This window comes from Pseudorca crassidens, chromosome 2 (assembly GCF_039906515.1).
Source record: "Pseudorca crassidens isolate mPseCra1 chromosome 2, mPseCra1.hap1, whole genome shotgun sequence".
NCBI classification, from domain to species: domain Eukaryota; kingdom Metazoa; phylum Chordata; class Mammalia; order Artiodactyla; family Delphinidae; genus Pseudorca; species Pseudorca crassidens.
This window is the reverse complement of record NC_090297.1, coordinates 117,713,529-117,739,921: the sequence shown is the minus strand read 5'-3', so window position 1 is coordinate 117,739,921 and position 26,393 is coordinate 117,713,529. Positions and strand designations below refer to the sequence as shown.

The 26,393-nt window shown below is 42.3% G+C and overlaps 1 protein-coding gene across 4 annotated transcripts in view; it reads right to left on the bottom strand.

Annotated features, from left to right (window-relative positions):
- The window catches only part of DDR2 (discoidin domain receptor tyrosine kinase 2), a 160,967-nt gene that overhangs the window by 115,275 nt on the left and 19,299 nt on the right, over positions 1 to 26,393 (bottom strand). For all 4 annotated transcript variants that reach the window (XM_067728477.1, XM_067728480.1, XM_067728476.1 and 1 more), the window contains exon 2: positions 23,347 to 23,494. The gene's annotated coding sequence lies outside the window, so the exon portion shown is untranslated. The remainder of the gene's footprint in view (positions 1 to 23,346; positions 23,495 to 26,393) is intronic.

The following is a 26,393-nucleotide window of genomic DNA, read 5'->3' as shown; positions in this document are numbered from 1 at the left end:
AATTAAGGTCTGTGCTTGTTAAAAATGTAAGGCAATTGCTCTCTGTCTCTCTCTCTCTCTCTCCCTCTCTCTGATGATACAGAGATGATAGACTGATAGATAGAAACATAGATAATCAGCTGCCCATACACAAATAAAAACTATAAACTTCATGAATCTAAAATGCTTTTTCATCTTCAATAAGTCACAAGAACCTACTCTATAGCACAGGGAACTCTACTCACTACTCTAATGGCCTATATAGGAAGAGAATCTTAAAAAGAGTGGCTATATGTCTATGTAATACAGATTCACTTTGCTGTACACCTGAAACTAACATAACATTGTAAATCAACTATAGTCTAATAAATTTTTTTAAAAAAAACAAAGTTAAAAAAAATAATAAGTCACAAGAGAAACGAAAAGCCAGAGTTGCTCTAACATTAGTTCCTTCCTCTCCTGAGATTCATTAAGAATTGATGTCACCTTAAATACTCCAGTCAAGAGAAATTGGTTCTATATAAATAAAAGGAGTTCTCACTGCCCTAGACCCAGCAAGGTCTCTCTGACATGAAGCTGCACAGTCTACAGGGAATATAATCAGGGTAATGCTCCCATATCCTTCCCATGAAAACACCCACTGGCTCCCAAAAGCTGCCCTCTGAGACGCTCCTTCTGGGCACTTTTTTTTTTTTTTTTTGCGGTACGCGGGCCTCTCACTGTTGTGGCCTCTCCCGTTGCGGAGCACAGGCTCCGGACGCGCAGGCTCAGCGGCCATGGCTTACGGGCCCAGCCGCTCCGCAGCATGTGGGATCTTCCCGGACCGGGGCACGAACCCGTGTTCGAACCACTGCGCCACCAGGGAAGCCCTGTGCACAAACTTTTTAATGATATATTAATTTTCTTTGAAAGGTAGGGTGGGGGAAAGAATCTGGAAGTATATTTGAGCTGATTGTAATATCTACAAAATTAACATCTTTATATCTAATTACAGAACTAAAATAGGCAATTAGAGCCCATAATTAAAAGATGTACATAATGATGAAATTACAGGGTGCAATGAGTCGGGAAAAATCCTAACTATACTCCGTGAACCTGAAATCCCTGGCACTACCTCACATTGCTATTTTCATCACAGAAACCATTTACATGAGCTTATCTAAGGAAGGTTTTCTGTGTCTCTTGAGTGGATCCATTTCACAGGGACAGAGAGTCCCTGAGAACATCACCCCAGATAATTTTCACTAAGACCAGTCAGCAAATCCACCCTTATCAGAAAGATTGGGACATTGAAAAAATGTATACATGTATATATATATATATATATATATATATATATATATATATATATATATATATATACACATATATATATATATCATGATGAGTGGGATGGAAAGCTATTCTCTGGACAGTTTTGAAAAATTAATCTTTCACCATCACACAATAAGTCTTTTTCTTTTTGAAGCATTATCAAAACATTGAGTCAATTAATTAAGAATCAAAGAAGAGAGTATATGTGAATCTATATATATATGTGTGTGTGTTTGTACAGTTCAGTACATATATGCATATGTGTGTATACGTGTGTTATAGTTTAGTATATATGTATATATTTATATGTATACCTGTGTGTGTTTGTGTGTGTGTGTGTGTGAGAGAGAGAGAGAGTTTTCAGGGAAATGTGAAGAAAAACAAGTATATCATGTATCATGCAGTTCATGTAGGTCCAGCCACTAGTCTGTGGACTACTTTGCAAACGATAATTTAGAAATATAATAGACAATCAGAGTTAGAAAAGCAAAAAGTTAAGGAACAAGAGGAAAAACATGAAGAAACAAGGGGTCAGAGGATGTACCTGGATGGAATGCTGATATTATATCAGGCACTTTAATAAGCACTGCACACACATTGACTCATCTAACCTTTATCACAACCTTATGAGATGGACACGACTCGTTTACAGATGAAATAACTGCAACACAGTGGTTAATAACTTGCCCAGGTACTAAGGGTAGGGCTAAGTGACTGGCAGGCGTGATAGAGAGGGTAGGTCAAAGGTGACTAAGATTTTAACATAATGAAAAAAAAGAATTGTGATAAAATTCTCAGAGACAGAAAAGGGAAGAAAAAAAAAATAATGACAACGTTGAGTTCTTCCACAGATGTCATGCCTTTGAAATGCCTGAGGGTTCCCATGAGAAGGTGTCCATCACGCAGCTGGAGATTCAAGACAAGAGCCTGAGCAAAAGGTCAGGATAAAGAGGATGATCAGAGAGAGGGTCTTTGAAGAGAGTAGACAAGCCAGGGGGTGGCCCGAAACAGCCAAGGGACAGGACACAGAGCAGAGGAAATGAGGTCAGAGAAACGACATGAGTCCAAAGTAGGAAAAGCATTAATAATTAGTCATCTTCCAGAGTCTCCCTGACCTAACGTACACTAACTCCCTGCTACTTCCATCATAACCAACATGCTTAGGACAGGATAACCCTCAGTAAGTACTAAGGATAGGATCATTATTACTCATAGTATATGCTCGATAGTAAGCTCTAAAAGGACAGGGGTAGGTCTGTCTTGTTCACTATTGAATTCTAGAAGGCTATGGCTTAGCCTGGCACTAACTCAGTATGTCCTAGGGAATGAAGGAATGATTAGAGGATTGGAGAAACCTGACTGATGAGAAGTAGTAGGAGTTAGTGAGCAATAGGAACTCCTTCCCAGGCCGGTGCTGTTTCTACCATGCTCCACCGCCTCCCCTCCCCTCCCCCAGACCACTGCCCACACTTTCTCAGGAGCAGCCCCCGCACGATGCATTCACATGTTACAGAATATGCGTGTGTGCTGACAGGGTGCACAGCGGCCAAGCCACAGCCACTTTCCCCTAACAGACCACACCCCTCATTTACTGTGAACCTCCTGGCGCATAAATAAAAGATCAAATCCAGCATTTCAACCACCAGAACAAGCATAAAATGTTTACCGAGGCCAAAGGCAAAAGCATCATCCCACCCTCTGACCCCACAGAACGTGTACCAGAGTCAAATCACTGAAATTAGTGTGCTGGCTCCTCAGCTAACCTAACCACTCGCTTCTGGCAAATCAGAGAGGAGCCACTTACCCTTCCAGACCACTCGAACCCTTGAGCATCAACAGATGACAGAAGAAGCTCAGGGTTTGCACTTTTGGTTAAAGCAACTGAAGTCAGAGAGAGCAACAAAGCTGAATTCAGTCAACATCATCAGAAGTATTCAGGTTGATATTAGCTACGCTGTCGGTGCCCAAGAGAAAACTAGAGGGAAGTTTCTTTAATCACCAGTTCATAGTCTTTTTGATCTGTCAACTTGGCTGCGCTCTAGTGCCCAGTTATTTAAATACTAAATACTATTCAAATACTAAACATTTTTTAATATATCTAGCTATTGGTCCTGGTTACTTTTTTTTTTTTCTTCCTTCTCTTTGGACCACAGTAAGCCTTAGAGTAGTCACTTCTGGAGCAGGGTAACTTAGAGGTTAGAGTGATGAGACGTAATTTGCATGTATGAGTTAGGAAGGTGTTTTGCAGGTATGTTACAGGCTTACTTTATTTGTTTTTTTACATCTTTATTGGAGCATCACTGCTTCACAATGGTGTGTCAGTTTCTGCCCTACAACAAAATGAATCAGTTATACATATACATATGTTCCCATATCTCTTCCCTCTTGCATCTCCCTCCCTCCCACCCTCCCTATCCCACCCCTCCAGGCGGTCAAAAAGCACCAAGCTGATCTCCCTGTGCTATGCGGCTGCTTCCCGCTAGCTATCTATTTTACGTGTGGTAGTGCATACATGTCCATGCCACTCTCTCGCCCCGTCACAGCTTACCCTTCCCCCTCCCCATAACCTCAAGTCCATTCTCTAGTAGGTCTGTGTCTTTATTCCTGTCTTACCCCTAGGTTCTTCATGACATTTTTTTTTCTTAAATTCCATATATTACTTTAAACCATTTAACTTATGCTCCAAAGTAACTGTAATTTAATGTTGGTAGAATAGCAAATTATGAATAGCTTTAATTGTATGTTTAAAGTCATATGTTCACAAGCTTAAATCTGGATATCAGAATTTAAGCAATTCTTGAAATGTATGAATGTCTCCTTAATATACTGATTCAAAAGCAAAAAAAAAAAAGTTTTGTGTGTGTTATTGTGAAGGTGTTTTGTAAATTGATTAAAATCCATAATCAATTATTATCCTAGATAATCCTAGAGATTGTCCTAGATAATCTGGATGGAACCAATTCGATCAATAGGAAGGCTTAAAAGCAGAGCTGAGATTTCTCTGAAGAAGAAATTCCACTGTAAACAGCAGCTCCAGCCCGCCCTTCCTAATGGTCTGCTCTGTGGATTTTGGACTTCCCTAGGCAGTGGCCACCATCATCCAAGCTAAATCCTTGCAATAAAGCTTGTGATATGTATCTCCCACTGGATCTGCTTCTCTGTTTGAACCCTGAATGACACAATCTGGAATCACCTCTGAACAGATGCACCCAGTCAGTAAATATTTTTTGAGCATTTACCAGGTGCCACGTCCTGTTCTAGATGGCAGAGAGGCTACGGAACAGAATAAAGACAGGTGAAGTGGGCTGCTGCCTGTTATCTCGTGGTGTATGAGCGCCAGGATGCCTGCCTCACCAGAGGTGCCTCTCACGCCAGCCTGAAACCCCGCCTTTGGTGCTGGTGGTTGCTGCAAACCCTCTTAAATGCACGTACAGTACCTGGAACTACCCTTTCCCAGCTGTCTCATAAATGTGCACTCCAAAGGGAATAAGGGAATAGGATCCATTTGATAGACGTAAAACCTTTGAACACTTTTTCCTAAGATGAGGGAGAACTCTACAAAAACAGCAGGTTTCTAAGCAGTGAAGTTAGGAGGGGTGGCCAAGAGCAGCCCTGGGCACAGGGCTCAGGGAAGTAGATTCTAAGTCACACAAGGATGAAGGAGCCCAAAGGGAAAACAGGGCATCCAACACAAACTCTGTCTTCCGCCACCCAGCCTAGGTCAGGCCTTTGAAACCTCGACCCTGCCACGCACCCCACCTTCAAATGTTCTTTTCACAGTTGGAGGTGGGGAATATAGTGCCAAGGTGGATGGTTTTTTTTAGCCTCAACTAAGGCATATATTTTAGAGGTTATAAGTTCGAGAGTATACACTTGAACCCCTGACACTTGGAAACTCAGGCAAAATGAGAACAGAACGATCGTTTTAATATGCGTCCAGCAATTCTGGGTCTCCCACGGATTTTTCAGCTGAAACCAAAGGTCCAGCTGGGATTCCACACTGCACACGTGCAGCAGAGAGCCTGTGTGGAGTTCTGTGTGGGATTCAGATATGTCCTAGCCTGGGTGGAGGAATTTTGAGATGGAATTTTCTAGAAGTCCGTCTGATGAGGGCCCGAGGCTCCACCAGGGAAACTGCTCCTCCTAAGGAAGAGAGAATCAGGATTATAAGCTTGGGCCACTTGACCCACCTCCGTGTTGATGGAGAGGATGGCAATGAGTTCAGTGCAGTGTGTCATACTCACGCCAGCCACCGCTGACACACCTGGTGTCTGAGCACCTGGGAGAGGGATCTTCAACTTAAGGCTGAAACAAATCTGTTTTCATTTTAAATATATATATACACACTCACATACATATATATTCTTTGTGAGGCATTGAAAACACCAGACAGGCTGGATCCTGGCATTAAAGTTGGATGAAAAGGATACCTCCTTTTCAGTGAAAAACCCAGATGTGGTATCAAGAGGGTTGGAGTTTGGCAAGACTCGGCAGGTGGGGTCCAGCAGAGTTGTCTCAGTGCAGCTTTGGTACAGCTGCCAGAGGTGGACATTCATGGGTGATTCCCTGGGCTGGGTTGGGGCAGGAGGTGTGGCTGTAGAGGAAACAGTGGTGGCAGCGGCAGGAGCTGACACCTTCCCTCCTGCTGTGCAGGCATCAGAGCCCTCAAGGGCAGATGCGCGAGTGGGGAAAGAAGAGGAGAAAAATGGAGCTGCCTCGGGGTAGATGAGAGGCCCGTGTTCCTGAACCACTGGAGAGACGTCCCCTAAGGATCCCTGCAGCTATTAGAAGAGATTTGAATGCCACGAAAGGGAAAGAGTTGGTGATTCTCTAATTGGGGATGCAGACAGTCAGAAAATACTTTTTTTCTTTATTCGCTGTTTTAGTAACTCAAGTTTATCCACACCAGCCTAAAGAAACAAAGGTAAAACAAGAGAAAAATATGAAACAATGACAGTCAAAAAATTGAGGTAACATCAGCACTGTGGCAAGAAGGGCCCTGTACAAGCCAGTAGCACTCTGCCACAACAAAAGGCCCAGTGGCCCTGTATTCGGTTTCTACTGTTGCTGTTAACAGATTATCACAAACTTAGTGGCTTAGGACAACACGAATTTATTCTCCTGAGGTCAGAAGTCCTAAAAATCAATGTATTGGCAGGACTCTCTTCCTTCTGAAGGCTCAAGGGGAGAATCCATTTTCTTGCCTTTTCCAGCTTCTAGAAGCTGCCTACAATCCTGGGCCCACGGTCAGAAGTATAGCATCTTCTCTCCTCTCTGACCTCTGCTTCCATCTTTACATCTTCTCTCTTTAACTCTGATCTCCTGACTCCCTCTTTTAAGGACCCTTGTGATTACATCGGGCCCACCCAGATAATAGAGAATAATCTCTCCATTTCAAGGTCAAACTTAATCCATCTGCAAAGTCCCTTTTACCATGTAAGGTAACACAGTCACAGGTTCCAAGGATTAGGACATGGGCATCTTCAGGGGGCATCATTCAGCCTACCAAAAGCCCCTTGCCCTCTCCCACTAGATTACCTCTGCTCTCAGCCATCCCAGGCCAAAGAGCATCCGGGTATAGTTGCCCACTTCTCCTTGTGCCTGTCCCATAGTGCTAGGCGGCACGGTCAAACTAGATCAGCGTCCAGATGAGCTCTCTGCCACAGGACTCCCTTATGCTTCTAGGGCACTTTGGAGTTTACAGGCAAGTTTTCCATTCCCTCTCTCTTTCACTTTCTCTCTCTCTCTCTCTCTCTCTTGCTCGATCACCACTGAGATCAATCACATGAGGCAAGAGAGATGCTATTCACCTCATTTTACAGATAAGACACAGAGGGGTTGATCAGACTAAGGCCACACACTTACAAAGCAGCCAGGTGCAGATCAGATGCCTGCCTCTCTGCTCCAAGTCAATGTACATTCTGATGCCTGCACACTACCCTGGGTGAAGGTGGACAGCAAAGTGTCGTCTTAAGTAAGGAGTCATGCAATGGAAAACTTTACAGCTATTTCACTTCTTTCCTATTGACCCATCAGCCATCTATAAGGCCACACCCTGCTATCACACACACGCGCGCACGCGCGCACACACACACACACATCCTAATACAGCATCACACCCAAGCCCTTATGAACTCACAGATAGAATCAAAACTGAGAAGGGCCCAGCAGGGCTCCTCCAACCCAGAAGTTCCTAATCCATGGAACTTTTGTGCCATGGACCCTTTTTCCAGTCTGGTAAATCTTCTGAGCCTTTTCCAGGAATAATGTTAAATGCGTAAAAAAAAGAACATAGGATTACAAAGAAAACGAACGATACTGGTTATAAAATATTTGAAATACAGTTATCAAAATATTTTAAAATGTATAGTAGAATAATAGATCTTATTAATCCATTAAATAACAAGATCTAGTCAAGAGTCTAATAACACTATAGTTTCAAAGGGCTGATGAGTATATACAATATTTTGAGATAGTTGCTAAAATTATAATGTGATATAAAAATACTATAAATTTTCTACTAATTGGAAGAAATTCTAAATTTCGGTCAGAGTTTAGAAAAATAAATACAGAATTTTTTTCCTATCCAAGGCTAGAACACCCCCCTCCAAATTCTACCCAAAGAACTCGTGTGTGAACCTCAGATTTACAAATCTTTATTTTAGTCCCTTCTCCTGCCTCAAGACAAGTGCATACTTAAAGCAATTAAATGTTGGGTATTTAAACAAATTTAAATTTTCATCAGGAATGGAAAGTCTAAAAACTCCTTTAGGAGCTGTTACAGTGGAGGATTCCTGGACTGAATGTCAATATTATGACATAGTATGAGTGTGTTTCCTGTTTGGTAATTGCAATCATTGTTGCTTTTGCTGTGGTCATCCATTTACAATGCTTGGTGTCAGTTGATTTATCTCTTGTAAAAATAAAATACAGTGTGTATGTGTGTGTGTGTGTGTGTGTGTGTGTGTGTGTGTGTGTGTGAAAAAGAAAAAACTCCTTTAGTCACTTAATTCAAATTCTGGGACTTCATTCTTTAGACACTTTCTAAAATTATGTAGTTATTTAGTTTCTACTGATTTTAGTTTATAATGAGGGATAAACTGAATTAAAATAAAATAAGTTCAATTTTACCTTTGTACTATAAAAAAATGTTTACAAAGCAAATCAATCACTTCTACAAACTACACTGCAGAGAGAAGTTTAGCCTTTTTGAAAAAGTAAACTCTTTTCAAGCTCTTAAAAAATGTTTTAGTAGTTTAATGAATGTATCAACAATGTGCATGTTCATGACAACTGACTTCTCTCTGTTCATTACAGCAGGACTCACTCCTTCACCAGTGCCAGCAGCCCTTGCTGGCCATGCTTCCTACAAGTTCAGGTTAAATGCTCTCATATGGAAAACAGCCTACGTACAGAATTATCTCTAAATGGGCTAGTGATCCTTGACCAAAAGCAGAAAAAATATGTAGGCCATGTCAAACCCAAGTAAACAGAATACTGTTCGTAAGAAAGAATTACTGCATTAGTAAGTGAAATAATGCACATAAAGGGATCTATCCCTGTGTCTGGTACATAAAAAGCACTCAAATATTAGCTATTATTATTGAATCATTAACTTAATTATGATACATTGATTATATAATAATCATGGATTAATGAGACAATAATCAAAATAACTAATATTATTATTATTGCTGATACAACGAATTGTATGTTAATTGCATGTTAATAACAACAATGTTCACAAAAGGACTATATGCCCCATTTATGTTTTGGAACTTGGCTGGGATGTGTCTGAAAAATGGGAGGAAACAGATTTGGTTCCCACGTACATCTCAACTTATTTTAAAATGCAAACGACATCCAAAGATCCCCACTGTTTTACCACCTTCTAGCAGGTCTTAGAGGCATAATAGCCATATTTCATGAACCAAAATTCAGGATGCTGGGTCTGACAAAGGATTGTTTTCCTCTAGTTTGCGCACTTATGTGAAAAATCTCTAAAAGTTATCATATTCATATCATGAATCCATATTATACTCATAATCAATTAGTAAATTGCTTTTATAGAAAAAAATAAAATGTCAACAAAAGAAATATAAAATTGAGCAAAAAGGTTTTCCAGTCACTATTATTTGAATATTTGAAATCAGGACTACTCTTAAACATCCTGCACCTATTTCTCACCCTGTCCATTAGCAGAGGCTATAACATATGTACCCCAAAGAAACCAAACTGTATTTCCTTAAATATTTCCTTAGGTATTTAAATCATGGCAGGCATTGGCCCATGCCTCAGCTGCCAGATTCCTACAAACAGATAATATGTTTCTGCTGCATCTAAGTTAACTGCTCCCACAGTGCTTAATAGTGTAGTAGGTCAAATGGTGTCCCCACCCCCACCAAAGAAGACCTAACCCCTAGTACCTATGAATGGGGCCTTATTTGGAAACAGAATCTTCACAGGTGTTATCAAGTTGAATCGAGGTCATACTAGATTAGGATATCATCCAATGACTGGTATCTTTAGAAGAGAAAGTAGAGGGAGGTTCAGGCACGAGACCTAGAGACACACACGGGGAAGAAGGCTAAGCGACTACAGAGGCAGGGATTGGAGTGACGGCAGGAGTCACCAGAAGTTAGAAGAGGCAAGGAGGGATGCTTCCCTAGAGCCTTCAGATGGAGCATGACCCTGCTGACACCTTCATTTTGGCCTTCTAGCCTCTAGAACTATGTGAAAATAAATTTCTGTTGTCTTAAGCCAACCAGTTGGTGACAACTTGTTAAGGCAGCCCTAGGAAACGAACAGAAATAAACCCACTTATTCTTTTTCTTCCGGAGTATTTTTTCTGTAAATTACAGCCTAAGGTTGGTATGTCTTCCACATGCTTAACCAAGGCTTTCACATGTCAGAGAATTAGCTTGGATCTCCCTTGCTGCTGTACTTTAATATGTTGTTATTTATCTTGATCACTGGGTGTCTAGAGCCCCTTTAAAGTTCTACCGGAAGTGAGTGCCTCCCTGACTCACCCCGTCTCCAGCCCTGTTCCCCTAAGCCTTTTCCCACTGTGTCCATTAGTCTGCATTTTTCCAGGCTGAATTGTTCTCCTTCCTGCCAGCCTCCGCAACAGTCTTGATGCCTGTGAAACAATGCTTGGTCTCCAGTGACTCTGACAATCGACTGCATCTGTGAATTTTAATAACATACTTGATATTTCCTGCAGATAATTGAGGAAGATGTCAGTTAAGGCCAATCCTAAGCTGAAGTCTACAGGTCCTTTCTAGATACTTCCCTGGGGTGGGGTGGGGTGGGAGTAATGTCATTGTTGGAACTGTTGGGGTGTCCTTTGTAATTCTCCTGCCACATCTGTGCAACCTAAGCCTCCCTCACCTTTTCGATGTCACCTGGAGAATATTTCAAAAGAGATGATAACTAGATAAGAACAGGTCATCATATGCTGGTCCCCCACTCGCTGCTAGTGCATTTCTTCCAAATAATGTCTTTTAAATATGTTCGGCCTTGAGTTTTCTTGTGTTTTCTGTTTTGTGTGTGTGCGTGTGCGTGCGTGTGTGTGTGTGTGCGTGTGCGTGTGCGTGTGTGTGTGTGTGTGTGTTTAATATACTTTAATGCAGCTGCCTGCTCACTGACTCACTCTTCTCTGTCTGGTTGTGGCTGTTCCCTCTTGACTAGGGCTTTGAGTGCTTTGTCACACCTGACTGTTTGATAAGAGGAGTTCTGAGCTAGAATTCAAGGCACCGGGAACTCCTGGCTCTGCCACAATTCAGCTGTTACTTGTTCTCTTTTATCCGTAAAATGGAGTAACAATATCTACCCTTCCTTCTCATAGTGGTTATGAGTCAAGAAAATAATAAAAGTTTAAGTGCCTTGTTGATAAAGTAAGTGCTAAACAAAAGCTTATAAATGTATACGTATAAGGAAGTTCATTGCAGCATTGTTTGTAATCACAAAACAGTGCAACTGTGGCAATGGTGATACATTATGGTATATTCAAACAATGAATAATTCTGCTATCATTCAAAAAATAATCAGCTTAGAGATGATAAATGATAGGTAGGTAAAAGAAAGATAGGTAGATAGATAGATAGATGATAGATAATTGATAGGCAAATAGATATGAATAGTTCTGTGTTGAAAATGTGGGTATGTGTGCATATAGACATGCCTATGCAACTTTGCAAAAATATCAGGAAGGATGAGCATCAAACCTTAAATGTTAAGGAAAGTAGTTATCTCTAGGGAATTAAAAGAGATGGCTGGGCTTCCCTGGTGGCGCAGTGGTTGAGAGTCCGCCTGCCGATGCAGGGGACATGGGTTCGTGCCCCGGTCCGGGAAGATCCCACATGCTGCAGAGCAGCTGGGCCTGTGAGCCATGGCCACTGAGCCTGCGCATCCGGAGCCTGTGCTCCGCAACGGGAGAGGCCACAACAGTGAGAGGCCCGCGTACCACAAAAAAAAAAAAGAGATGGCTGAGAAGGGAAATTTTACTTCTCATTTCACATCATTCTTAAATGATGGGATTATGGGTTGCGTTTCCTGAGTGATTTTCAGGTTTTTTAATTTAAAAATATTTAAGGAAAAACAGTGCTACATAAGTGCCTGCTCTTTAGCTGCAACCATGTGCCACATGACTTTGCATATATTCTCCTTAAGGTACACATTTTCCATCACAAACCACACACACACACACACACACACACACACACACACAGCCCTCACACTTTTTCAACAGCTGGGGGAACTAACGTCACAGTGATGAAGGGGCTTGCCCAAGGTTACATAACCAGTAAGTCAGAGCAATGACCCATCCACCACTCTGACTACAACCCTGTCCTCTTTCCATAGTTCACACTGCTCCTGTCACCATCAGAGTCTGTCTGTCCTTCATTTGTTCATTCATTCATTCTACTAACACTTACTAATGCCTACCCTGTGTTTAGCACCACACTTGGTTCCAGAAAAAGCTGCAAAGATGAACAAGGCAAAATTTTTGCCCTTCAGCAGTTCACAGTCTCTTTTGTTGTTTATAAGAAACGGAAGGAAAAGGAATGCTTCGTGGGCAGAGAGAGAGTAAACAGTGGGGAACTGTCCATCTGCCCCGGCTACCCTTGTGAAGTTGAGTCAGAAGATGACTCTGACCCGCTCCTTCTAAAGTGCCCTTTTGTGCTGGAACATGGCAAAGATGCTCTCGACATTTGGGCATATTTTCAGTTTTCTCAACCAACCTCTTATTTTTGTCCCGTTTGAACATACGGTGAGTGGAGAGAAAGGAGGGGAGCAATGTATTTGTAGAAATTTGAAGGGAGTGGAAGGCTCTGGTTGTGGAAGAAGTGATACATGAACTGAAGGTTAAACAAATGGTTGATAGAAGCAGGGAACTATTCTCTGATGGCTCCTGTGAAGTTCACATTTATATGCTGGTGAAAAAGGAAAAAATTCCTCTGAGTCGAAATAAAGAAACACAGACTTACTGTGGGTTCATGGGTGATTTTTCCTAGGATTTTCGGAATGTTGTAAATAGTCTAAATATTGCAAATAAGTCTCTCTCCTTATATATATGGGAATCACAGATTGGGCCCTACTGGACCATAAACAAAGGATTTAGAGAAGTGTGCACCTTCATCTCAAAGTTCACTTAATTTGTCTTTCTTCCCCCATGGAGTTGAATATTTTTCAAATGATAGTATCTTTTATATCCTTGGCATGCAACATGGTTTTCATAAGAGACAGTACATAGGAGTGGCCAAAGGACTGGAACACACAGTCATTGTTAATTGGAACTGCGGGGGGCACGTCACGAAGGACAAGGCACATGAGCTGGGAAGTGTAGACTCTGACAGGTGCAGAGGAGGGCCATGGGCACATACGGCAGCAGTCACAACCCAAGACAAGGTGCAGGCAGGTGAATGAGCCCACCTAGGACCATGAGGGAGCAAGGCTCGCCAAGCTCTAGAGCTGCAAGGAACCTTGGCAACCATCTATCACCCTACCTCATGTCACAGGTGTACCATCTAAGGTCCAGAGAGGTGCAATGGCTTGTAAAGACCACACAGCAGTAGCATCCTGGTCATGTTGAAAGAGGCCCCTGGTCTGCTTGACTGTTTAATACGTGTTCTGTGAACATGTCCCCAGGAACCTGAAGGAGAGGTTCAGAAACGGGATGTTGGGGACACAGGCAAGAAACAGCAAGTCTGAGAGGGGTTTTGGTTTGAGCAGAAAATACAGGTAGGAATACATGAATCATGGGGATGAAATGTACAGCATGGGCAATATGGTTAAAAGTATTGTAACATCTTTGTATGGTGACAGATAGTAACTAGACTTATCATGGGGATCATTTTGTAATGAATAGAAATATCGAGTCACTATGCTGTAAACTTGGAACTAACATAATGTTGTAGGTCAATTATACTTCAATAAAAATAATTAATCAATTAATTAAAATACATGTAGGAAACTGATGGGAAATGAAGTTGGAAAGATCGAGTGGGGTTTTGTTCTGAAAGGCCTTGAATACCATATCAATGTGTTTACACCATTTTTCCCAAGAAGGTAACACAGAACTACCACATATATTGGAGCAGAGCTCAGATTGTAAACTCGCTATTTTTCCTCCCCAGAAACAGACTGACCTGTGAGGATAATTTAACTAGAGCAAGGAAAGATCTTCCTGAGAATAAAAATAATCTCTGAATCCCAGGGAAGGAAAGAGGGTACCTAGATTTCTCATATATTCTCTCTGAAAAGAACAAATACTCTTTTATAATATCTTCCTTTTTAAAAACTTACATACCTTCTTTTCTGTCTTTTTCTGATATAAAAGTAATGCATGCTTATTTATGAAATTTCAGTTGTATGAAGAGCCAAAAATGATCCTGTAATCTCCTCATTTAAAATCAAAGATGGTTAATCTTCTGGTATATTTCCTTTAGAGGTTTTTTTCCTGTGCATGTTTTATATAACGGATCCCATACCTTTATATAACTTTATGACTTTTAATTTTACTTAATATAAAACCAAAAATACCTTCCTGTGGTGTCTAAAATCCTCAAAACTATCATTTCACAAGCTTAAAACCTTTATACTTAACCATATCCTCAATGCTGGCCACTTACATTATTTCTTTTTTGCATCTAATGCTTCATCTCTGTGTGTAAATTTTGTCCCTTTCAGGATGTTTTCTCAGAACAGAGTCATAAAAGTTAAATTCCTACATAAAATAGCATGGACATATTTTTAAGGTCATTCATTCATCTTGTTGAATTGATTTATAATTCTGGGGGTCTTTTTATATAGAGAGAATGGCTAGAGTTTTTAACGGAATGAAAGCAGTTTCTCCTTTTTAATGGCTCTTCTCTAATTACAAGAATATATCATATCTGAAGAAAAGAACAATCTCTATAAAATTAGACTGCTGGGCAGGGCAGGGCAGGGGGCGGCAGAGGGTTTTTACATGAAATTTAATGTCTGCTCACGCTTGGGCATTTTCTGTATTGCTGCTTTCTCCTGTCTTCTGATTAGGGCTACAGCCCTCTTCCCTTCCTCACAACCTGCCTCACCCCTCTCCTCTCCCAGCCTCTCAGATTCTTGGATATGATCAGTTCTGCGATTTATCAAGGGACACTCCATCCTGTATACCTCAGTAAAGAGGCCAAGTTCACACACAGAGGCTTCTGCACCCTTGCCCAGGGCTTCGGGAAGTAAAGTTTTGCAAAAAAAAAAAAAAAAAAGAAAAAAAGATTAGTGGTGCTTTCCTGATCTTCATGGCCTGTGTGTTTCTCATTATCTTCCCTTGGATGCAGTCATTGGTTTTCGTTCCAAAAGCCACTCGAGGCTGGTCATTGCTCCTCCCAGAGCAGGGAGACTTCTCTAGGGCTAATGGTAGGGAGAGAGATGAGTCACCAACCTCTCGTATAGTCAGACCCCCTCCTCTCCGTCCCTCCTGGCAGAGTTCTGCTTCAGACTCCCTCACTGCCCACCTGCTCTCTTGCTGGGCTCCCCACCTCCACCTCCTTCCTTCCCCTTCCAATCTTTCTCATATACCGCAGCAAGGTCAGGTCTTCCTGGAGCAGAAGTCATATCGTGTTACAACTCTGCTCCAACATCTGCAGCAGTTCTTTGTTACCTACATGCGAAACAGGGCCCAGCAGTTTGCAGTGGATCAATAAATGTTTAGCACGTGCTTGTTAATGAGTGAGCACTAAGCACCATGGGAGCTATACAATGAGCTCTATGTCTGGTTCTGGGAGCTGAAACAGACACGTGAAAAGTTAAATAACAAGGCTCCCCCTCCCACCGACTTCCAGTTCTCCAGCCCTGCATATTTGACGGCTGGCTCTCACATTCAACTTGTTTCAAACGGAACTTACTCTCTTCCCCTGCAATCTACGTTTTCTATAGAATGGTCCCACTATCCAGGTTCTCAAGACAAGACAGATACAAGCCAGGAATATAGGGAGATATGGGGGTCAGGAGATTTCGGCCTTGTAGTGCCCATCAAAATCCAGCTATCTGGGACTTCCCTGGTGGTCCAGTGGCTAAGACTCCATGCTCCCAATACAGGGGTCCCGGGTTCCATCCCTGGTCAGGGAACTAGATCCCACGTGCTGCGACGAAGATCCTGTGTGCCGCAACTAAGACCCAGTGCAGCCAAATATTTTTTTTAAAAAATCCAGCTATCTACTTAATCACTTTCCTAGTAGTGAGGGCTTAGGAACACAGAAGGGTACAGAAATAAACAAGACATGCCCCACTTGCAAGAGCAGATAATCTAGTGGAGGAGACATTGAGTTTGCAGGAGGGTGTCCCCTGTCCAGTGTCAACTCATACACCCAAACCATGCCTCAGAAACCTAAGTCTCCAGGTCCTCCCCCATTCAATCATCTAGTTTAGGAAGAATGGACTAGGGCATCCCCACGTATCCTCATGATTCTCTTGGACTGGTCTTCTACCAAATCCCAATCAATCCAGACATCAGAACGACCACAATACTGCAGACACTTTATATTTACAGAACACTCTTTCAAACATTCCGAACTCTTCACACAATATCTTGTTGTAATTTAACCCTCACAACAAAATCACGAGGTATGTTCTTATCATCTTCATTTTACAGATGAGAAAACCATGCTTTAGGGAACTTATGTCACATAGCCAGTTCCTTTCTGTGCTACAGACATATGTTTAAATTCTAATGTGTGTCAGAAATTAAGGGTGAACAAGTATTCACAAAGATCTCTGCCATCAATGACTTTACAATCTGGGGAGAGAGAGAGATACCTAAAAGAATAATTTCGACGTAATACGGTGTGAGGACAGATTAGGCAGAAGCTGCACCACAAGTAGAGAGAAGACATCATCCAGACCAACCCACAGATTCAGGGAGATTCAGAGAAAGTGGGTGAGGAGGGAAGAAACATGTCAACTAAACTACAACTTGACTGAGTCATTGGCTCACAGATGGGGAAACTAGAAGTTAAACTCAGGTTTGTCTGACTCTCCAATTCATGTTTTTCCCACCATCCTGTGACATGGTAGGTTTTCAATGGATATTCATTGAGTAACAGAAGAAATGAATGAATGAATGAATGAATACATTATGCTTCTTCCAGTGGAGAGAATGGCTGAAATGCCAGCCCAAACAGTAACTTTGGCTTTAAAACTCCCACATTCTGACCAGCTGAGCTAATCAGCTAATGCACCTTAGGGAATTCCAGGAGGGCTCCCTGGCAACAAGGCAGATGGTTCTCAACATATGGAGCCCGAATTCACTCCTACAATCTCTCAGAATTGGTTGATAGATTCTAGAATTGAGGAGAGGACTCACCACTTTTGTCTACTCCACTGCCTCAAAAAACCTTTTTTAGTGTCCTGGGCTTTGCAGACAGAGGGCAAAGAAACTAAGTAAGACCAGAGTTCCTAGTGCTACAGCAAAGATTCCCACAGAATCCCACACTAAACCCCTCTGGCTCCAGATAACTCTGTGTAAGGAAAATGGATCCTAATTCTCCTACGCCTACCTCCTCTGAAATTTGGTTCTGCAAGGAGGAAAGCCAGGATCTCGAAGACTTGAAGATCAGAGCAATGTGCCCACATCCTCAAGTGTTTACATGGGGCTGCCCGTCTCCTCCCACAACCTCCTGTTCCACTGTGTTTGTGGAGCAGATGTCTCCGTGCCAGCAACCCCCCTTCTGCACTTCCTGCTTCTCGGCCCAAATCTCTGCCTTCTGTCTTCGTGTGCTTGGCATACACATGCAGCAAGCTTGGAGCTTGTGTGTGCCATCATTGCACAATTCAGAAACCCCAAATAAGAGACAGGTGGTAGGATTCTCCCAGGGAATTAAAAGAAAGACTCCAAGCCCACGCAGTCTGAGTCTGGCTGCCCAGTGAGCAGCCTACGGGTGGGTTGGGCTAAGGCTACTGGTTCAGTAGTTAAAAGGCAGATTCTACCAAACCCATACAAGGCTGTCTTTATTCCTTGGTCCCAAACATTTCTACTCAGAATTTCCTCTTGGCTCTTTCCAATTCTTGAGGAAAGTCTAACTTATTTTGAACGATTGATGAAATCAGTCTGTGGAGGAGAGTCACATCAATAAAATCACAGTCATTTCTTTAAGAAGGGAGATATGAAATGGGCCTTGGAAAGTCACAGACTCTTTGGTACCATTATTTGGATCAGTTTGGGGCTCAAGAGCCTTCATTGCCCTCTTGGGAATTAAGATTTAATGATTCAGCTACTCCATGATGGATTAAAATGGGTTTGCAAATTTTGCCACTGGGGCAAAAGATCACAGCTACCGTCCTTTCCTTTAAGGAAACAGGGTTCAGTTCATATGCTGGGGGGGCGGGGGGGTCAGCAAACTTGTTTCTGTAAAGGCCCAGATAGCAAATATTTTAGACTTTGTGGGCCAGAAGAATTCTGTTGCAACTATCCAACTCAGTTGATGTAGCGCAAAAGAATTCACAGACAGTATGTAAATAAATGAGCATAGCTGGGTTCTAATAATACTTTATTTACAAAATACTTTATTTACAAAAACTGGCCTACTTGTTCTACCATTACCTAAATTACCCCTAAAAAAAATCAGAACCTACATTTAACATGATCTCCAGGTGATCTGTATACAGTACATCTGGAAACCAATGTGTCTCAAATACTAATCAAATTATATTGATAGATTCTGAGGCCTGAGGTTCTGTAGTTTCAACAAGCTACCAGGTGATACTGATGCTGTCAGTGGATGATGTTTAATTAGCAAAGATCTATTTTGGTGATTCTCTACAAAACCCAATACTGGGGTAGAACATGGGAACTGGTGGGTACCAGCAGCCCACCACTACCCACCCAGTTTCTCTACCTCCAAACAGAATAATGCATGCATAATACTATGCTAAATGTTATGCCAAAGCAAAAATATCTGACAGAGACTGAGACCTTGAGTAAGAGGGTCTCACAATCTTTTGAGGGGGGGACCTCATATAAATAAAAAAGTAATCAATACAAGAGGTTGTATGAATGTCCCTTGTAAGACAATACGACATCAGTGAAAAACCCTGACATATGCTATGAATGTCTAGCAGGAAGACCCTCAATCCCTCCCATCCGTCATAAAGGGAGGAACCAGGGGCTCTGTAAGCCAGGAAGCAGGAATTTTGAGTAGATTCAGGGTCAGGAGGAAATTCAGTGAACATTTCCAGCCAGGAACACAACACGATTCCTTCAGCCCACAATCTCTGAATAAAAGAGCTGATGTAATATGAGAAATTATAAGGCATTGAATATTAAAACAATGGAAATAAGATTCTACCAGACTTACGTAAACTCTGAGGGCAATACAGTTTGTGGCTGACCCTTAAATCTACTCTTAAAAGCTACAAAGATCAAAGCAAAAACGAGAGACTGAGATTTTAGAAAACAGGCTCAAAGTGTTTCATGCATATGTATTTTTAGGCCTCCAGATACTTCCCCCTAAGACTTATTATTACGACACCTTAAATCTGGCTCCGAACTGCACCCACACTCAGCAAGAGGGGCATCAGAAACGAGCATCTCCCAAAGCAACGTCATCCCCCTCTCCTAGAGCATGTACCACACAGATGCTCAGTCCCGAGGACGGCATCCAGATGTCTCAGCCCAGCCAGCAGGCAGAGCCCTCCCCAGGCTGGCAGCCTCTCTCCTTTCCAGCTTTATCTTCCACCCCTCCTCGACCCCAACACTCTGCTCCCAGGAGATTACTATTTCCTCCTTCCCCTCCATCCACGTGCCCAATCCGATCCTTGTTTACTGGTCACTCTGTATCTTTGTTGCCTAGGTCCGCTCTGCCAAGAATGACTGACCCACACCTTTCTGAGTATCGAATCCCTGCCTGGCCTCCAAGGTTTGGCCCAAGCTCCACGCCCTCCATAGTCAAGGCATTTGTTCTCTGACCAGCCTGGACACAAGTGCTCTCTCCTTCCTTCAACCTTTCATCACCCTCTTGACGCATCCTTACCTCCCTGGAGCGTACTTCTCTTTTGTGCTCCTTCCCTCTCGTATTAGCCATGAGCAACTCAGGCTGGGTTCTCTCTCGTTTATATTTGAATCCCTTCAGGTCACTTCCAGAGTCGCTTACACATCACAGGTGCTCCATAAACAGCGTTATTATGTTAGTAAGTAAAAATACTATGCAAAGTCCTTGGATAACCATGAACAACAACAAAAAAAGAGCATGTAGTCTAACCCATAGGTTCTTTTTCAGATCACCATGGTCCGTTCTGTTTCTCCTTTTCAGAACATTTTCAGAGCCTTGTTCATCCAGAAACGTCCAAATCAACCTCTGGCACATCCAAGCCCCAGTTCCCTGTGCCAGGTTTGCTTCCTCCATTTCTATTGGGCTCCCCTCCCCTGTCCTGCGGTGGCACACCCACCATACCTGTGGCTCCCTGATTAGTTAGATGCTGACCCAGACCTTGCCTTCTCTAAAATGATCCCGGCACAGCCCAAACTCCAAAATCTCAGACATTCGGGTTTATGCAGCAGCACGATCACAGGGTCTCAATCGTCTCAACTGTAATCCATTCTGTGACAAGCAGACGCCTCTCAGGTTTGCTCCTGTCACGGCCCCAACTTCCCCCCACCCCCATGGCCTCCCCCCTCCAACAGCCCCCCCATGCTGTCTTCATGCCCTAGCACACATGTCCCCCAGGACACATGAAACCAGAACCTTCCATCAGAGTGGCTCGTGAGAAACAGACCACTTGCAAAGGGAAAACAGTTGGAAATACAAGATTTTCCTTTAAAGGAGAAAGTAACGTTGGCAGCAGTGCTCTTCTCAGCTGCCCTCCAGCAGTGTTGAAAGAGCCATTTTGGGAGACAGAGGGAAAGGAAGGAAGTGTGAGTGACAAATGGAGAGCAGAAAATAGTGAAAGAGAGGGAGACAAGAGAGAAAAGAAGAGGGAAGACAGATAAGGGCGGGGGTGGGGGGGGCACAAACCGGAAGGAGGTGGGTCGCAGAGCAAGAGAATGAGGGTCAAAAACAAAAGGAGAAGGGAGCAGAGGAGGAGGTGGAAAAGGCAGAGGAGGAGGGGCCTGCACCGCTGGGTCTCACGAACACGGGCCACCAGTTCTGTGGCAACCCTGCCGCTCTCCCCCAGGAGCTGTGTCATCCACCAGGGGACAGGCTCTCCACTGGCTTATTAGAAACACTCAGAGCTCTGAAGTGTATGTCAGAGTCCCCTGGGCCCAAAACAGACAACTGAATAGAATTCAGGGAGTCTGTCCCCAAAGGCTCTTGTTAACCTTCTGCATTCAGCCTTCATTAGAGATGCAAGATCTTTGAAAAGTCCGTGAGCATACATACAGACGAAGCCTCATGTTCCAGAGTTTCTGTTAATAATGTCCCCTTTCCCTCACAAGTGTTCCGGTTTAGATGTTAAATTACTCACGCTTCCTATTAATAAGAGACACAGGAAGCTGAAACTTATTAAGTCTCTAAACAGACTGAAATACTTAGTCTCATCATTCTCAGAAAAGGAGGAAGCCTGCATTGGTGACCAGAAGAGACCAGAAGAAACCAGGACTCCTTCCTGGGAGAACCAAAGTACTTGAGATAATTCTAGGCATAATACTATGATGGTAAGGGTGGGGAAGGCACCAAGATTAGGCTTCTCGAGCCAAGGCTATTTATAGCACGTGCCTTGGATATTGAAATAATAATTTCTAGGGCTTCCCTGGTGGCACAGTGGTTGAGAGTCTGCCTGCCAATGCAGGGGACGTGGGTTCGGGCCCTGGTCTGGGAGGATCCCACATGCCGCGGAGCAACTGGTCCCGTGAGCCACAACTACTGAGCCTGCGCTCTAGAGTCCACGAACCACAACTACTGAGCCTGCACATCTGGAGCCTGTGCTCCGCAACAAGAGAGGCCACGATAGTGAGAGGTCCACGCACTGCGATGAAGAGTGGCCCCCGCTTGCCGCAACTAGAGAAAGCCCTCGCACAGAAACGAAGACCCAACACATCCATAAATAAATAAATAAATAGATTTAAATCATATGGGCTTCTAAGAAGACCTCTGCTTAGATAATAATAATAATAATTTCTAGAACTAGTCATTTAAGGTTGGGTGGCAGGGGAAGAAAAGACCACAATGATAGGTAACTTTACCCTTCTGAAAGGTAAAGCAGAATGGGTCACAGATAAATAATGTTTGAGGAGTCAAATGGAATAGAGAAACTCTGCAGTAACCTGCAGTAACCTCTGGTTAGTGGTTAAGTGTAGCTATGGATTATTCATTCTGAAATGTACACCATGAAGGCTCAAGTTAAGACTGCTTAGCTCTCCAGTATCAAGAGTCTATTGGAAGGAAGGAAGGGAGGGAGGGAGGGAGGGACGAAATTAGTTTCAAGGCAATCTATGGGAATAAAGGGACCCAAGCTATTTTATCACCACAAGGAAGCTAAGGAGTAATGCGGAGGGAGGGTGGGTAGGATGACCTAGATCATAAACAGAAAGGAGTATATAACCCCAGGAGCATTTGACAGTGAGAAGAAATCTCCTGGGGAATGTGAGGAAATAGTACTTTACCCTCCCATCCTCATCCTTCATCCCAAACATGGTCCACATTATTTACTCAGTTGCACATTCACTTAACAAGTATTACAGAAGCTGTGAGCGATGTAAGTCTAAATCAAGGCACTGAGTCCTCAATGAGCATCTTCCACATGCCAGACTCCATGCTAGATGCTAGGGATGCAGGCATGAAGGAGATGTGGTTTCTGCCTTCAATAAGCTCCAGACTGAGAAGGTCTCAGACACGTGCAATTGCTACCGTTCTAGTTTTGTTGATGGGATTTGAGTCTCCTAAAGCATGAACTGAGAAGTCCCATTCAGACCAAAATTCACCTACAGCAGACCACCTAGACCTGTGCAAACGTTTTTGGTTTCCTCATGAAAGCTCTGCAGTGTATCATGTTTCTCTTTCTGCCTTGGGTCCCAGAGCTAAGTAGTACACTTAACTGCAATAAGCATCCCTGGGCTAGGTTTTCTTGTACATTTAACTCTCCCAAAACTTATTTCAGGGCTCTGGTTCTCTTACCCTGATTTTAGTAGTTCTGTTAAGTATTATTTTTCTCTAAACCACCTCAAATTATTGCTGGAAGAGGGCAATTTATTTAAAAATTTATAAATGATCTTTTCTATTAGAAGAGGCCCAGATTGATCCAGGAACCCCAGAGATTCCAGTGGGTCTTATAGGGACAGGGAAGACCTAGAGATCCTGGGTCACTCGGAGCTGGGGACACAGGACACCCCAGGAGGGGCCTCTAATCTGGGCTGGCTACAACTGGATCAATGAAGTACAAAGAGGAAACAGACATTCAGTATCAGGTTCCCTGTACAATCAAATCCATGATCTTTTCATTTGATATCAGCTCTAGGACAGAACCCGAGGCTCACCTTTCCCCATGACACCTACCAGGGTAAGTGAGGGGCTCGAGGGGAGCCACACTGTCACCCCCAATCTCCTGTGGTGACCCAGCTTCAGTGACTGCCCTACTTACATCAACGGGTGCAGAACATCCTCTGAGGGGCAGGATCCTCAGGAACAGCTGGCCTCTGCTTCGCTTCAATGATCGTAGCTTCTTTGCTTCAAGTCACAAGTCTCAGCACTTTCTAGAGCATTGAACCCCCGACTAGTTGTAGATCTCCCTTTACAGAGGGGGAAAAAACAGAAAGCAATGTTTTATTACAGATGTTTTCTTCATTCATGTTTTCTTTCCTGTTTGACGTTTCTGCCCACCACTATCGAAGAGAAGCCTCCCCAGGACCCCTGGCACTGAAGGAATTTGACAAATCCTCAAAGAGTTTTTGTTTATGGGGCTTATGCTATTGATATTTACCAACTTAGAAATAAAAAAACTGAATTTTTAATTTATTACTTATTAATTCATTAAAATAATAATTCTATGTTAACACAAATAAGAATTTTTCATAAAAATTTTTCATAAAACGTTTAGTGAGAAGAGTGACATTGTTTTACATTTTTAAAAATCTCTTTGATATCTGGCTTAATCAAACAGATTCTATCTGCTTCTGGATTCAATTTGTTGCAGTAATAGCACAAGTCATTTAACCTCTGGAAAATTCCACCATATACTTGTGGGAGAATGAGAGTGAAAAAAGCAAAAACATCCTAGTGTTATTATGAAAACAGTTTTTATCCTGTGGACCCCCTGAAAGGGTCTCAAGAACTCGCAGGGATCCCCCGAGTACACAGGAACCAGTGCTCCATACGGTCAAAAGAAGTCACGCTTCCACCTCGGACTATCAGTCCCCTTCCTCAGATGCAGCTAGTTATCAGTTACCTGAGTAGTCTTCTAGAACTATCCTAAACATATGTAAAAATATATGGATGGATAGGATTTTTTTAATTTAAAAAAATCAAGTATAGCATCCCATATATTTCACCTTGGGTTTTCTGTTATACATGTTGGGGGCAGTTGCATTTCAGCATCTGTAGTTACATCATTCCTTTTCACAGGTCTATAGTATTCCACTCAATGGATACAAGGATATATACCTCTACATAGTGCCACAGGGTCCAAGTGGGTTACTGAACGGCTACCATAAGTTGCCAATTTCTTCAGTGAAGGATTTAGAACTTAATGCAAATAAAGTGGCCACATGGAGCAAGAATGAATGTCACATATATTAGTACAGCCTTCCTCTGACTTCTAGTTCCCTAACAAGGCATGCAGCTGAAGTCTTCAAACTTTGAGAAAATATCCCAACTTTGGCAATACTACTGTCCTTTTATACTTGGGGCTTCCCTCAGTGTTCCAGAAAAACCTGTACTAATATCTCTGTGCCTGTTTGTACCAGAATGTTTACAAACATCAACCTCTTTTGAAACATACTATCATCAGCGCCACATCATCATGGGGGAAGAAAGCAGGATCAGGGTCCAAGGGTCCCCAGACAGTATTTCTGAAAACTATTTCCCTGTGGTACTAAGGTTACAAAGGTTAGCCCTGTTAGATCACAATTTCCCTGACATAGAAAACCTGTCATCTGAAGGAAACCCTCACCTCATAGGGCTAATTTGGTCTAATTACATTGCAGGCTTCAAATGCTAAAATGTATGCAGACTACCTGCGTTCATCTCCTCACTCTGAGATTTACTAGCTGTATAATCTTGGGAGTTACTTAGCTTCTCCTTACTTGTAAGATGGAGATAATGATAACTATCTCACATAGTTATGAAGAAGAAGAGTTGTAATTCTCTAGTAAATGTGCCTGCCGCACAGTAGGTGCTCAATGCTCAGTGACTGCTAGCCCTCGCCCCTTATTGTTCTATGAGCAGAAATAATGTGTGAGACTGATCTCATGTCATGGACTGAGCTGGCTTTTCAGGGAACCCCAATAATCTAGTCTTTTAGGAAGTCTGGAGCTATAAGAGACTGGGACAAGAGAAGAGGATGGAGATTTTTTTTTCCTCTTGTGATGTTTGTCATCTGTCTGATTCAAAATGAGAGACACAGGTCTGCTTTCCTCCTCACTAGGCCAGGAAAACTGGCACCAACATTTCCGGCATTTCTGTTTCAACTTTTCCATCTGTCTCTGAAATGATATAGGCCAGCGTGGTTTGCACTTTTAGGCCCACAGACTCTACAGAAAATCCATCAGGTTTGGAGGAACCCCTCAGGTGAGGATGAGCAGAGATTTACTTCTGAACAATTCCCAGGAGTAGAAGCAGCACTTACAATAATTACAGACAGAATCATTATCACCTCCATTTACAGATGAAGAAACTAAGGTCTGGAGACATTAGGTAAATTCCCCAAGGTAACACAGCTAACAAGGGCAGGGTGGGAACTCAAAACCAGGTTTGTCCTATTCCAAAGCTCAAATTTTTAACCACATCATCATATGATGCTCTAACTAGAAAGGAAACCAGTCCTGTCATGACATAGCAAGGCCGGCAGCTTCATGGAAATGGTCTCACAGAGGGAGAAATTATCCTTAACTGTAAGTTAAGGATTTACTAACCCAGTAGTGTAAAAAATCAAAATCAAAATTCTTCAGAAAATCACACCTCAACTAGATGCAAAGTAGAATGGCAGGACACCAAAACCAATATTTTATTAGTTTTGGATTTGTAGATTATCTTATTTTATTTGCATTTGATTAGATCAATTATTAAGATTAATAGGTTGTTTCAATTTATAGATTATTATTTTAAAAAATAGATTAATAATTTAATTTAGCCAATAGTATTTCTAGCTCCTAGTATACATCAAGTACTATAAGTGTTAAAGATGAAGAAAACATGTTCCTTGTCCTTGAAGAAGAAGATATAGTGGATATTATAAGATATAATAGATATAACTACTATATATAGTATATATATATATACATAATATATATATTTGGGTTGGTGAGATAATAAGATACAAAAGAATAAGATACTAAAAGAAGGAGAAATCAAGCCAGTGGAATGTTCAGGGAAGACTTGAAGGAGGGAGAAGGCATCATTTAAGTGGACTCTTGAAATATAACTGGGATTTTGTCAGAAAAAGTAAAAATAAAAGTCTAAGAAAAGGAAACA